We start from the raw sequence: 14,866 nt of genomic DNA on the forward strand, positions 1-14,866 counted from the left end.
ACAATCAAAAAAATTGAATATGCACACCTGCTGTGATCTTAACATATATGATTGGATCAGACCTGTCAAAATACTCTAAAGGGCTGGTTTAAATAATTGTATTAAAACTCGTTGATGGGAATAAAAGTGTGGGCGGGTAACACGGTCATTAGTAATGACATTTGCTAAATGATGTGAACTGAAGCACAGGTGAATGGAAAGATTATGCAGTGAATTGGCATGTCTAGTTTACCTCCCAGAACCCATGACATACAGTCAAAAGCACTCGCTTGGCTGGAGGCTAATTTTCTCTTGCCGCGCTCTCTCTCTCGAGCCTCCGCTGCTAGCTCATTTTTGACTGCTAGTGGCACCTTTCACAGGCACAGTATAGCAGTTTGTCTGAGCCCCGCTCCAAGAGAATGGAGGCACAGCAGCAGCTTACAGCCTCTTGTGGAGGCCTGAGGTGCCTTGGTTGCCACTTGGCCACACAGCAATTGGTTTTGTCATAGTATCATATTGTAGAGCAGGTTGCATACCCTGGACCCTGAAGTCGGCGTCTCGACCTAAAAAGCACTTTATCTTCGGTAGTGCCGCAAGACTCTCGAGTGTGGGAGATAAGTCATATTTCCATGTGCCAGTGTGAGAGAATACATGTTGAACGTTATTGTCAAATGTACTAATAGGAAAGTATTTCAGTAGATCGGGTTCTGGATTAAAAATAACACAGAATACATCCTGTTTGTTGTGGACAACATATCTTCGAAGTAGTAACGAAGAAACAGTCTGAATCAAGGGCAAATTTTTGTTGCACTGGCATACTTATACTGCAGCTCCTGTGGTTGGTGCTGCGAATATTCAAGGCAGGCCGCACCACAAAGTGTAATAGGTGCTCCAGCCACATCACACAGAAAATCCTGTAACCCTTCCAATCCCTCCCAAAGTCACCATAAAGGGAGGCCTAGTCAGCTCAAGTCAAATGAATATCTGTGTTATATAGAAGACTGGGGGCCTTTCATTACATTTTGCAGGGGGCCTGTGTAGTGATGAGGTCCGTAGCCAAGCTGTAGTTTCATGTAGATTTACTTGGTTCAGTTACAAGTAGTTGAGTTGTAGAGATACAGCCCCACCAGGAGCAGTCTGTCTGCTGCTCAGCCCATACTCCAACTGTCACACTCACAAACAGGCACCCAAGCATTCCACACATGTCCATTACACCAACATTTCATACAGAACATTCACACTGGCTGAGCAGCTAGGAACCAGGTAACAGGGAACATTATAACCACAGCAGGAAGATACTACAGCCTGTCATTTTGAGTTACCTCACTGTTGAAGATGGGCTCCCGAAGTGTGGTGCCAGCACATTGTTTTTCCTTTCTCAGTATGCCTACCTGCTGAATTTTCCAATGTTCTGGTACATATCATCCTCTATCACACCTGTCTGTTTTCCAAGGAATGTCAATATTAAGCTCTTAGCAAGTGAGATGCTCTCATTTGAAAGACTGTTTTTGCACTCTCTCTCACTGGTCCGTTAACACTTTTATTGCCTTCAAAGGAAAAAGGCAGAAAGTCAGGAACTGACCTTTAATTTTCATATCAGAAATGTACAAATGGCATGCTGACATATGAAACCATGAACCATTTCTGTCTTTTCGGCCAACAGAATGTTGCATTGTGGGGCTTTGTAACGATGTAACTTGTAACTATGATCTGATGCTCACGTAAAGCGCTCTGATACCTCCGGGTCTAGCCAGCGCTATATAACACCTTTTAAATATAAATAAATCTTAAAACTCAGGGGCAGATATACGAGGAAGTGCTTCAACGTGGCAAACCAAGGCCTTTCTCTGCGCCATGCCGCGGTACTTCCAAAGCACAAAAATGCGACATATTTACAATGATATGTCCCATTCCTGTGCTTCCCCCTGCGCAGGCGCGCAAACTGTTGCCATGCGCCAGAGCAGGGACCCTTGCACCATGGTGCAAGGATGCCTGCGTCATGGGGAGATTGTTTTTGTGCAGGAAGGGGCACCTTCCTTCTTAAAAACAATCACTACTGTCATTTTTCTCTTTCAATACGTACTGTAGAATGCAGCACACATTGAAAGAGGAAAAAACGAGGAGAAATGAAAACTTTTCTTCTCGATGCACCTCCCGACACCTCGGCTGGGGAGGCGTAGCATTCACACGCATTTCCAGATTTACGAATCCTCGTAAATCTGGAAACATGGCTAGTTCCATGGGTGTTGTGTGAGAACACCCACAACCACACCCATGGAATGCCCCTATCACGCTAAGTGCTGCGTGTAAAGGGAACCTATTTATAAGGACAGGAAAAGCCACACAGGGTGGCTTTTCCTGTCCTTGTAAATATGGAGCAGTAGAATACGCCACCAGTACGTCACAAAAAGTGACAAACTTGTGGTGCAGGGGGCTTGTAAATCTGCCCCTGAGTTTGTAGAGTGGTGTTGTAAAAAAGGGCAGAATGAGCAAAATGTTTTATACATGACAGTGGACCTGATTATGATTGCGCCAGATGGGATACTCCATCACAAACCTAACGGGTATCCCTTCTGCTATATTACAAGGTCCATAGACTATATTCGACTTGCAGTACAGTGGACGTGATATCCATCCCATTTGTGGCAGAGTAACCCAGTCCGCTAAGATTTTAATCAGGCCCAATACCTCTGCTTACTCATTTTTTTGGGTTCACTATTGTACTGATATCATGCATTAAAGCAAGCATTGGCAATGCAAATCGGTTTGTCTTTTGTGTAGTGGAAAATGTTCTAACAATCTTCACAACACATCGAAGGTACAACAAAGAAAAACAGGAGAGCTACCTTCCCTAAAACAAAGAATAAGTAAAGGGACATTGCAGTAGCGGGAGGCACATCACAGGCCTCTTTCACACCTACAGAAAGGGTACAACACAGAACTGTTATATACTCTTTGTAAACAGGCACGAACATACAGGAAGTACAACCCCAGAAGAAACAACCTAACCATATGGAATTTCCATACATTCTTGTGTAACTAGCATAGAAAACATGATGATAAACCACCAGCTACCTAATGTGGAATGCTTTATCAATCGGTTACACATTTAGCATCAACTAACATCAGTGAAGCATACAAGAGTAATTCTGTTTACTGGTTGTACAATCTAGTCATGCGTGAGGTTGTGTCTCTTAGGGCGACATTTATATTCTTGCTGAGAACATGAAAGAGACGTAAGATGCACATTTATATGCTCCCCATTTTTATCGTGAAACTTGACCTGTTTCTGAACTGTAAGGGCGTGCATGCCCGATTCGCGCTCCGTCCCATTGCGCTTTTTGCAATATAACAGAAACACTCAATGTTGGTTCCCCTTTGAGCAGCACAGCCAAAAGTGCTTGAATGAATCCAATCAATCAAATCCTTTTTTTTAATCTTCAACGTATTCCTTTTTTATCCAATTTCCTCTTCATCCCTTCAATTTATTCATTTTATCCATTCGAATCCAATGTGAAGGTGTTTCATACAAACACAGGAGGCAAAGGGGTTTCCACATGTCACGTCTTTTATTTAAAAATCACCCAATGCATTTCGGGATTAACCCTTCTTCGGGGGTATCTACAATGCAAATAATAAAACAGTACATGTGTTAAACCATCACAAATGTTACTCATTCAATGAACAATTCAACTAAAATTGCACCATTTATGACAACACAGAGTATTTTCTATTAAATAATATAGCCATGTTGCAGTTAATACTATTCATATCATACCGTTAATTTGGCCTATCATAAAAGAAGTAATCCCCTCTGTGAAACGCGCACATCAATATACACTGCCACATCGTTTGTGTAATTAATTTGGAACACCTCTGGAATCCCTTTCACTGTTTTCACTTCTAATGCTCTTACCGTGACATTGCCGCTGGCCGCGCGACGCGAAGGGGAGATAACGCGAGACAGCGTCTTAGTGCCACATGCCGCGTGAGTAAAACAATAGCGCGCCGGCGGGAGCCGCCCCTTTGCGAACGGCCAATGAATGGCGAGTCTGAGGAGCGGGAGGCGGACCCACGGGCCTTTATCTAGCAGAGCTTAGCAGCGCTCGGTCTTTTCCTGCCGCGTTTCCTTGACTGCTCTGCGCTGTTCCCGCTGTTACCTCGCGTCGTGTTCCGTCGGTTTCTAAGGTATGTGGCTTCCTACTAGCCTCCCCCCGGCCCGGTCCCTGTATATGACCAGGTTGATGGGGCCCTGTGGTATCGACCACGGGGGGGGCTGGTGGTTGCCGGTCGCGGTTTAGGCGGAGCGGGGTTGGGATCGTTAGCTGTGGGTAGGTCGGGTTAGGAATAGGCCACCGTTAAGAGGGAGTATCCAGCTTAGGGACGCAGAGCGTGTAACTGATCGGCTTCGGATCGCCTCGGTGCTGCGGAACCACACGCTGGGGCTTTGCCTTAATTCCGCCATGGACGTTTATGACCGTAGGTGAGAAATGTACCATGCGTGGCTTCAGTTAGGAGGGGGGGCTCCGTTAATAGCGGAGCTCCGTGGAATGGCGCGGACAGGACGTGATATAAAGTGCACGAAGCAAGCTGCACTCAGTCAAGCGCACAAAAGTCCAGCACCAGTTGCAGTGGACTAAAACTGCAAGACATGCTGTGCGAGTTCTATACGACGCAGAATATATCCCGATAGTAAGCGGTTGGTGGCGGTACATTCCAGAGAGGGTCTGCCCAGCGACTGACTTTACGTAAAGTCGAAAAGGGCGACAGCACTCCAGAGGCTAATATAAAACATCGCCAGTCAATCAACAAACCACCGCTGGGATCGTGTTAAAAGATGAAGCGGGGCCCACACTTTTGCAGAGCGCTCGACAGCGAAGTGCGCGAGGCTGCTCTGGGTTGATGCCAGATCCGGCCGCCATTGCCGGTCATGCGGCATTGCTGGGTCTTGGTTACTCTTGTGGGCCTTCCCTTCGATACGGGTCGGACCGGGGGTTAACTAATGCTCCCTCCTCGCTTCCTCTGTTAATAAGATAGTGTTTTCTAGACTTCTCAGATAAGGGATTTAAAGACAACCCCCTCTGGGCCTCTTTCACAGACAGACATACTTGATGTTATCAGTGTGTGGGGGATGAGGAGATGCCATGAGGCCCGGTTAGGTGACATCTCGCAGTCTCCTTCGGTCTTGGGGAAGTGGAACCAAGCCCCTTTCTAATTTAATATTGGACTCCGTCCACCACCTACTTGTACCCTGGTGCTATCTAAATAGTCACTAGACTTCCTAGAGCCCTCAAATCTTCATCCTCTGCTCTTGCTCACTGCCCTGAATCGTAGCCCATTGTCAGAAGAGGTAGAAACAAACTTTAAAATAGCGTAACGAACGAGAAGCATCAATCGGGACATGAAAGAAGCGAATTTACGCTTGGACTGGCGTCAAAGTCATATTTGTGGAGCTTTGAGAGCTGGTCACCTTGCATAAAGTGTGTACTCGTGGCTTATATAGCAATTCTTACCACCGCAGCCACCCTTCTTAAGCGATGTAAATGTAGCAGGTGGGATGGCCCGCAGAAGGGTAGAGTCCGCGTGGCCGTGTTCAAACCCGTAGATTTAAGGAACACTTGTTCAACCTGCTGAGCAATCTTGAAGGAAAGCCACTTGCCCGCGGCTTTCCCGTAGCGCCGGTTGACCGGTCATTTGCGACTAGGTGCGGTTGAGGATTCTAGGAAGACACAGGGGCTGTAGCAGGGGCGTCAGCCACGAGGAGCACGAGCCCTCACGCGCTACATACCCCAATTACACTAGCAGCCTCATCAGTCCGGCCGCATGGCGGCATTCGGCAGCGATCTGGCGGATGGGGCTGCTAAAATGAAATCATATCTTTACTAGTATTCTTGATTTAAAATATCATCATGTCAGTGATCACACGGACCTGAGCGACAGACGAGTTGCAGCACAGCTTCGTAAGCTAGGCAGTCAGATCTTTTGGAAACACGATCCCTGCCTCTGCTGCATGACTGTGTGTGTCCGCTTGGGTCTCCTAATGACTTTAAATGATGAGGTCCGGCACGCAATGGGTGCGGTAGAGAAACATAGCTGCCTTCATGACCAAAGAACGTAGAAGCTAACTACAGTCTCATCACTTCTTGCTGGCAAAGGAACACACAGTGTTAATAGTTCACGTGATGCTGTCGGACCGGGCTGAGAGAGTCTCAGCAGTTGTACAGATAATAATGCCGAAACATCCCCCTTGAAGCTACGCCCCTGCCCCCAGGATCAAAGCAGTGCAATAACTTATTTTTCTTCCTCGCTTGTATTAATTCTTCCTCCTCAAGGGTAGAACTATTAGCTACGATTATACCCTCCATTTTTCCCAACTCATATTAGGGTCCCATGGAATAGGCAGGTAGGGTTGGAGGAATAAGAATTCAGCGTGTTCACAGTGCAATACTGTCGTGAATACGCTAACATAAATGAAGAGAACAATTAACCATTTTGCAGTTCAAGGATTGTTGAGAAATTTACATCCGAACACAAGGAAAGAATCAAATTCTTAAAGTCCTACTCCAGGGGTGGTATTGCGATGCCATTCAAAATAAATAACTTCTGTTACTATAACAGAGGAGAAACACTAAAATATGGCATGGACTCACTGAAGCGGCTGTTTAGGCTCCAGCCCACGTGAACACAGCCATCACAGCTGAGTTACCAGGCCCACTACCCGCTGCCATGGGTGAACTTAATCGACAGCGGTAGCAGACGGCATTGGAAATTTGCAAGCAGTGAAGTGCACGCAGCCACAGCAGCGCACAGTCAGTGCTACAAGTGCTTTTAGAAGGCGGCTCTTCCGTCTAGCCCTTTAGCAGCGGTAGTATCAGAGGCGCTAATGACGAACGTGTACAGGCAAGCACAGTTGGAACCTAAGCAGCCGGCATTAACCCTGAGCTGCCGGCAACTGATTGATTGTAGGCCTCTAATTTTAAAAAAGCATACAGACCTGAGTGAGCCACAGCCACGACGAGTCTCCGGCGGGCGCTTTGTAATGAAGATTGTCTGTGCAGTCTCTCTGTGACGAAGACTGTTTGACCGCTCTTCGGTGGGTCAAGTTGCTGCAGCATGATGAAGCACCAATTAACGGGCGGCATAGGCAGCAATGCACAGCATGCACGCAAACTGATGCTCTTTTGTGCCGTGGGCCCCGCTTCACGAGTGGGACAGGGCCAGAATGTGATGAAGCTGGAAACGAGCCACAGGTGTCACGCTCGGAGCAGTTAGTGTTTCTTTCTTACAGCGAGCAGGAGGTGGGGGCGTTGTGGGCTCATTCAAATTGGCTCGACTTCATGCTCGGATTCCCAATAAAGTGCAAAGTCATAAAGCAGCAGATGTTCCACATGCTGGCATTCTGCAACAGCACGACGTGGGAGACACCGTAGGGCAGGGAAAATTGTTTCCACTGTCAACTATTATATGGTATATCTGCAGGATCACTTAGTGGCTCTGCAGTGGGCGAGTAGGCAACAATAAGAACTCTAGTAAAATAAATAAGGAATTTCTTGCCTGGTCCTTAGAGTGGCAACCTTAGATTAGTGCCAGCTGCTTAGTGTACGCAGAAGGGGCACGGTCTTCCTTGGATTGCAACTGGGAGAGTGTTTGTATTTCATGCTCAGTCAAGGGCCTGGAATCCTAATGCTTTTGACTCTTCAATACTTTACAGGCGCAAGTATGGTGCACAAAATACTGCAGGTTGGGGTCCCGGGTAACTTCCCTACATTGAACTACTGCATTTAGTCTGCCAATGGCTCCGCTATCACCTCGCTTCCGGTAGGCCTCGCTCCCCTTTTGGTTACGACTTTCACTAATGTGTCATCCCTGTGTATCTGGTTGCGAGCCATGGCTGGAATTTACCTGATTTGACGCCCGCTTCGTATATCATCCTTAGTGTAAGAGCTGTCTCCAGGATAGATGTGACTGACCATTGGTAGTAGAAAGAGATATTCCTCCTTTTGTGGACTTTGTATGGGATTATGTGCGTGCATTTCCTCTTACTCCTGGAGTGCCCTTTCTGGCTCCCGGGTTGCTGGTTTCCTCTGTTGTGTACCTTCTGGTCGCACTTGTTTATCTCCTCTGTGTACAAGTATATTCTATTGCACGACCTCCTCTGAGGTGTCTGTAAAATTCGCCTGTTGTCCCGAATTTGCACCTCCGGTTGAATATTGTCTCGCAATTTTACCCTTTGTCCGGAATTTTTACACTCCAGGTCCTGAATTTGCACCCATGCCAGTTGGTCACCCTACTTATGCGACGCGCTCTAGACTGTGGCTCAGATGCCATTGCCATGTTGCGGAGGCCAACCCCCTCACCAGCACCTTTAAATGGTGGCCTTACTTTTTTCGGTTACTTTGTCATGTATGCTACAGTAATAAGGTAACCGTCACATCAAAGTCCCTACAGTAATAAGATAACCGTCACATCAAAGACCTATCGGCTTTGCCACTGTGCTTGGAATCCACACACAGCCAAACATGCTCAGGTTAAGTGGATTTCCTGGTATACTTTAGTGATCACTGGTTTTTCACTAGGCAACTGTGTATAATACGGTAATATTGCATGCAGCACTTCAGGGTTAATTAAAAGGTGATTTAATGTTGATTCACTTTCTTCAACACTGCCCTCTGGTAGCTGAGCAGGTCAAGGCGGAGTTGTTCTTATTAAATAATTCAGCGAGATTACCTTACTAAGTACTAGTTGCTATCTCTCATTGCAGTTTCCTTGTTTGAACGCATCGGAGAAGTGTTGTCTTGTTTTGTACTCTGGAGTGGCTCCTTTTTGTGTCAGTATGTCTTTAGAGGAAGGCTTTAAGTACACTGCAAAGTAAGAATTTCCTTTCAGGAAACACCGGGGTAGGGACACACGTAAGTCACGGGCGAACAGCGATGGCGACGGGGATGTAGCAACGGGGATGTATTCCTGCCCCTGCACACGTAAGTCACATGCGAACAGCTATGGCGACGGGGATGTACTCCTGCCCCTGCACAAGCCACTTCTCCAGGAGGACTAGTTTAGTACTCCAATCACCAAATACGTTGCGAAAGAGGATTAAGTGCAACATCGCTTGAATATTAGGAACACACCATGTTCTCATGGCTATATGCACCTATATGAGACATTACGAGGGAATATCTCGATTATGGTACAATTAATTTTCACTTCTGTGGTATATAATGGAAGTTATAGCAGAAGCGCTACATTTGCTTATGCGCATAATGCCAGGGGAACACTAGGCAACTTTGGAGCATCTAGCTAACACGACGCCACTCAACCCGAGCCCTTTTCTTTTCTTTAAGTTCTCATCAAGGGGAGTAGGCCTTCGTGGAGGGCGCATGCCCTATAAATAAATATCAGATTCAACACCACTATTCATAGTAAGGGAGTAGTGTAGCAGCATTGTGGAACGAACTGGGTCCATCTAATCTTGGAACATATTTAGAAACATGTAGCACAGGTTGCAGAATTGCATTAATGTTCCACATATCAACTTAAATTATGGTAGGCAGACCCCCTGAAACTGATGGTTCAGTGGGTCAGATGTGATAGTTGTGCAACAGGTGAAAGTTAAATGATTGAGCCGAGAAGAGGTTTTCATATGGGGCTGTACAGTTGCGCTGCTCCGCCTGACCTGCAAACAATGAGCATCAACCTTTCAAAGCAAATTGCTGGGTAGCCACCATTGGCGGAATGCCACCACTGCGCAAACCATCTCATTCGCAGCTGGGCATGGTCAAAACAACCATGAGGCACGAGAGGCTCTCAGCCTCTGCCAACGAAGTTATTGAATACTGAAATAATGCCGATGCGAAGGGCATTCCCACCCTCGATAAAATAGAACTAACAAAAATTTATATTCTGCAATTATTGTTCAGTCGGCACCGTTCAAGCGATATAGTCCGAAACTGATCGAGTGTCAAATGCAAATGGCCAAATAATGTTGGAAATAAGCATACCAAGCGGCGTTTTAAACCACTGAGATGGCACCACATGACTAGTGTTGCTGCCTAGAAAGCTCACCACAGGAATCATGTTAAATGAGAATGTTTACTATAGCAGGTTGCATCATTATTCAGACTAACGTTGGAGGCGCAGGACAGCCCCTTACAGAGAAGGAATTTGTTTTAGCACACAGTATTTCAACTATGAGTTGGGATTCTGAACACCAAGTACACCAGCAGGAGCACAGACACCTTCCCGGCCCTCACTGCAAAATCAACTATGCCATGCATGGTCGGCAAACACGTCACCCTGAGTGAGGCTCAACAGGTACAGAAAATGACAGGCGAGAAACTTTACAGAAAAATCGACAGGTGAAAAACGTACAAAAGTAGACTAGTTACAGGAGGTAAGACTTGTGAGTAAACGAAATACAGGAGGTAGCAAACAGTACAACAGTGTGCAGGTTACAAGGGAAAATACAGTATGGTTAGAGGTAAAATACTGCAATACATGCTAGACACCCTGGCACAAGAACAAACGTTACGTAGGCAATAGTGGCACTTGTGCAAGTGCAAAGGCAAACAACAGTTGACTGTTGCGTGTGGGTGATGGGCCATTCGTAGGTGACCAGACTCGAACAGGGGGCGTCATACAGGAAGTGGGATTTGGCCTTTGCAAGGACACGAATAGTGTGGATGGGCTCCCCAGGAATGAGATGGGGTCAGCTGAGGCGCAGACTGGACCAATGCTTGTCAGCTCGGGGGGGGGGGCCTCCCAACATCCTCGTGATACACCTGGGAGGGAATGATCTGGTGACAATGGGGAGGCGAGCATTAGTGGATGCCATGCAGCGGGATGTCACCGTGATAACTAACGAACTGGGGGCCACTGAATTTATATGGTCAGAGATTGTCCCCCGCAGGGCCTGGAGGGGAGCGCAGTCACCCCTTGCCATCGAGCAAGGCAGGAGGAGGGTGAACAGGGCCATGCAGACATTCATGGAGAAGAGGGGCCTGGGGTTTATTAGGCATGCGCTGATACAGGACAGGAGGGTGGGCTACTATTAAAGAGATGGGGTTTACTTGTCTGGGATTGGGATGGATGTTTTCCTCCTTGACTTACAGGAAGCTCTGGCAGCAGCAGGGTGCCAATGATCTGAGGGTACTAGGTAACAAGGTAGCTAGGTGGTGGGGGGGCTCTGTCATCGACGGGGGCCTCCTCCAGAGCTGTGGCGGAGTATAGGGCGATCTGGAAGCAGATGGACAGTAAGGGTACCTCTGCGGCAGAAGGAGACAGTCAATACCTCTGCCTGGCACAGTAGGGGTGCCTGAGCCAAGAACCTGGAGCCGAGGGGGTTCCAGGAAACAGCGTCGGCGCCCCGTTAGTCCTTCGGGCGGTCGGGGGGCCTGAACCGACTGGGGGTGTGCCTCATCGCTCCGCCCTGACAGGGGGGGCGGGAGTAGAACGAAATAAAGTATTAACGTATTGCACCGTCAAGAGCATCGACTTACCGTGCAAGATGGCTAATTAGGCATGCGGGTCAGCGAGGGGCTGCCGCATTGGATCGCCTGTAAGATGACCCACCTTATCTGCTACTTGTTATGCAAAATAAACCTGCACCACCGTTTTCCACAATTCTGTCTCATGAGTCTCCTTGGTATGAAAATTGTATGGGGCGCAAGGTGGAGCGAGCGCTGGAGGTGTGGGCACTATGCCGCTGGCCGCGCGACGCGAAGGGGAGATAACGCGAGACAGCGTCTTAGTGCCACATGCCGCGCGAGTAAAACAATAGCGCGCCGGCGGGAGCCGCCCCTTTGCGAACGGCCAATGAATGGCGAGTCTGAGGAGCGGGAGGCGGACCCACGGGCCTTTATCTAGCAGAGCTTAGCAGCGCTCGGTCTTTTCCTGCCGCGTTTCCTTGACTGCTCTGCGCTGTTCCCACCCTGGCCCTGACCCAGCAGCAGAGCAGCAGGCGAATTGTGAACAACTAATGGTCTGTTTTGTGTTGCAGGCGGAGTCACAGGGCGATCTGGAAGCAGATGGACAGTAAGGGTACCTCTGCGGCAGAAGGAGACAGTCAATACCTCTGCCTGGCACAGTAGGGGTGCCTGAGCCAAGAACCTGGAGCCGAGGGGGTTCCAGGAAACAGAGTCGGCGCCCTGTTAGTCCTTCGGGCGGTCGGGGGGCCTGAACCGACCGGGGGTGTGCCTCATCGCTCCGCCCTGACAGGGGGGGCGGGAGTAGAACGAAATAACGTATTAACGTATTGCACCGTCAAGAGCATCGACTTACCGTGCAAGATGGCTAATTAGGCATGCGGGTCAGCGAGGGGCTGCCGCATTGGATCGCCTGTAAGATGACCCACCTTATCTGCTACTTGTATGCAAAATAAACCTGCACCACCGTTTTCCACAATTCTGTCTCATGAGTCTCCTTGGTATGAAAATTGTATGGGGCGCAAGGTGGAGCGAGCGCTGGCGGTGTGGGCACTAGATGCCAGTATCCATTATTTCAAAACCCAGACTCTCAACGTGCCTGCTCGTTTTTCATCTTTGTGTCACGTTAATATTTCTACATAGCCGCAGCTCACAAATCCTTCCTCGTAAATCCTTCACTCAATTATCAAGCACTATTTAACCTTTGAGTTACTGCTCCCCTGCTGCAGCCAGATGGTATGTCACGTGCACTAATTGCAAAGATTCCACTAAACGACGGACTTTTAATGCTAAGAAACCACTCTGCATGTTGCAGTTTAAATACATACTACGTATCCCAGAATACCCCATGCTAAGCTTCTCGTGATATTGCAAACTCCTCATTACCTTTTTGTGCAAATAGAGGCGACCCACAGTGTCAGCATACATTTTACTAAAGCGAAATGAATATTAACCCTCAAAAGAATGCATAAAATTTTATTAAACTTAATCAGTTCGTGTCCATGAATATAATATCCTCTGTGCTCTTCTCTGAGTAAACATAGCTCCTCTGTGACCGGACACCATTCAAGCACGTTTGACTGTGCTGCTCGAAGGGGAACCAACATTGAGTTCCCTTAGTGTTTTAGTGACATTTATATTCTCCCTTTGTCAAACTGTCAGATCTATATAAACATTTTGTGTGAGTGAGCTAAAATGATTTTAATGTTAGCTCCCCGGCATAGGCATGAACAACAAATGATTTTCTTTTTTGTTGACATGTTTCAGCACACTGGTATTACCCTTTCAGATCAGGTGCCTTTCTCAGGACTATAGATCATAGTATCTCACACCAGATGTTGTGAAACACCTCCTGGTTCATAAGGCATGTAATGCAAGTACATTCAATTAATCATTTGTTTCTCTCGTAAGATGAGGCAACTTGAGTGGGATGCACTCCATCATAGAACACCTACATGTTGGACAGAAACAGTGCACGCTACCCTCCTTAAGGGGGGAAGTACAGCTGCTCCATCATATAACAAGTACATGTTGGGCAGAAGTAGTGCAAGCTACCCTCCTTAAGAGGGATTGTACAGATAGAGCAGTAACACTGCAAGCTTTCTTGGTCAAAGGAAATTTATGAATTATAAAAAAACTGTGCAGGCTCTGTGTCCTCACAAAACATGTACAGTATGGCAGTAGCAAGGCACGCGTCCCTCTATCACAGAAGGCAGGAAGTGCATTCTTGCATTTCCTGCAGAACAGATTCATTAAGCTTTCTTTGCTCACAGACCATGGAAAGTTATATCATCAGTGATCTATAGAATTCAGATCTCTGAAGCCAGGCTTAATACACTGATAGAAGTACATCTTTGATGATAGCGTAAAAATGGGAGTTGGGAGAGCATTCTCACTTAGGGGATATTCCACGTCAGTATACTGAAAGTCCTGCTACTGTTATTTGGAGACCTGATGTCTCTGCTCTAACTCCTGGAGTTACATCCTGCAATCCTGCCTCTGTCTCTTCCTATTGATCAAATTCCTGCCTTTCAATTGCACATTTGTCAATTAACTGGACCACTGCTTTACTAATACTGAGCCATTACCAAGTTGCGGTGTGACAGAGGATGGGAAGAGGGGTTTGTGCTTTAATATAGCCATTATGGACTAAATGGCAAAAGAAAAAATGCCTTTGTACTTGTATTTTGTTATCTCACCCCATTTAATTTCTTCTCTTTCTCTGTATCCTGTCTCTACTTATATCCTTGCTTTACCTTTCTGTCTTTCTTTATTTACCTCTCTCTTTTTTTCACCTCTTCAACTTAAAGATCTCTCTTCATATTCTCTTCTCCTTTTCCTCTGGTTTCACTTTCATTGTCTTTAAACTCTGTTCTCTTTCCATCAACTCCCTAATAGTCTTCATTTACACCTGCCTCTCTCCATCTTCTTCTATCCCAACTTAATCAAGTATTAACCCCAGCTGTCGCACTCTTCTCATTTTCCCACACTGTCATCTCTAATCTACTACATCTCTCACTTCCTTAGCTCTCTTACTTCTATCCTCTTCTTAACACCTGCCCCCAAGTACCAGAATGTTAACATCTTAGTTGAAAATCAGTTTTTCTGTACCACCCAGTATAGCAATGGAACCCTCTGTGTTGCTTGTATCACGCCCACTGCTGTCACAGCTCAGATATCTACATAGTATGTTCTCCACAAATTGCTCGTGCTCTCACCTGTGTGTCACAATGTCCTCGCTTCTCATAGCTACTCTCGAACATTTTCCATAATTCGTCCTCTTTCTCACCCTACCAACTCCCTTTCTTTAACATACCTTTCTCACACTTTCTCACACTTTTCATTTGCACACCAGTTGCAAGCCATCCTCTAATACCCTACTCCCTTGATCCCTTTCACTTTTCTCAAGATCAGCACAAACACATTACTCTTCGTGGCAGTAATCTCACTATCCTACCCCCTTTATT

This window comes from Lissotriton vulgaris, chromosome 4_1 (assembly GCF_964263255.1).
Source record: "Lissotriton vulgaris chromosome 4_1, aLisVul1.2, whole genome shotgun sequence".
In the NCBI taxonomy this organism is placed as follows: Eukaryota; Metazoa; Chordata; class Amphibia; order Caudata; family Salamandridae; genus Lissotriton; species Lissotriton vulgaris.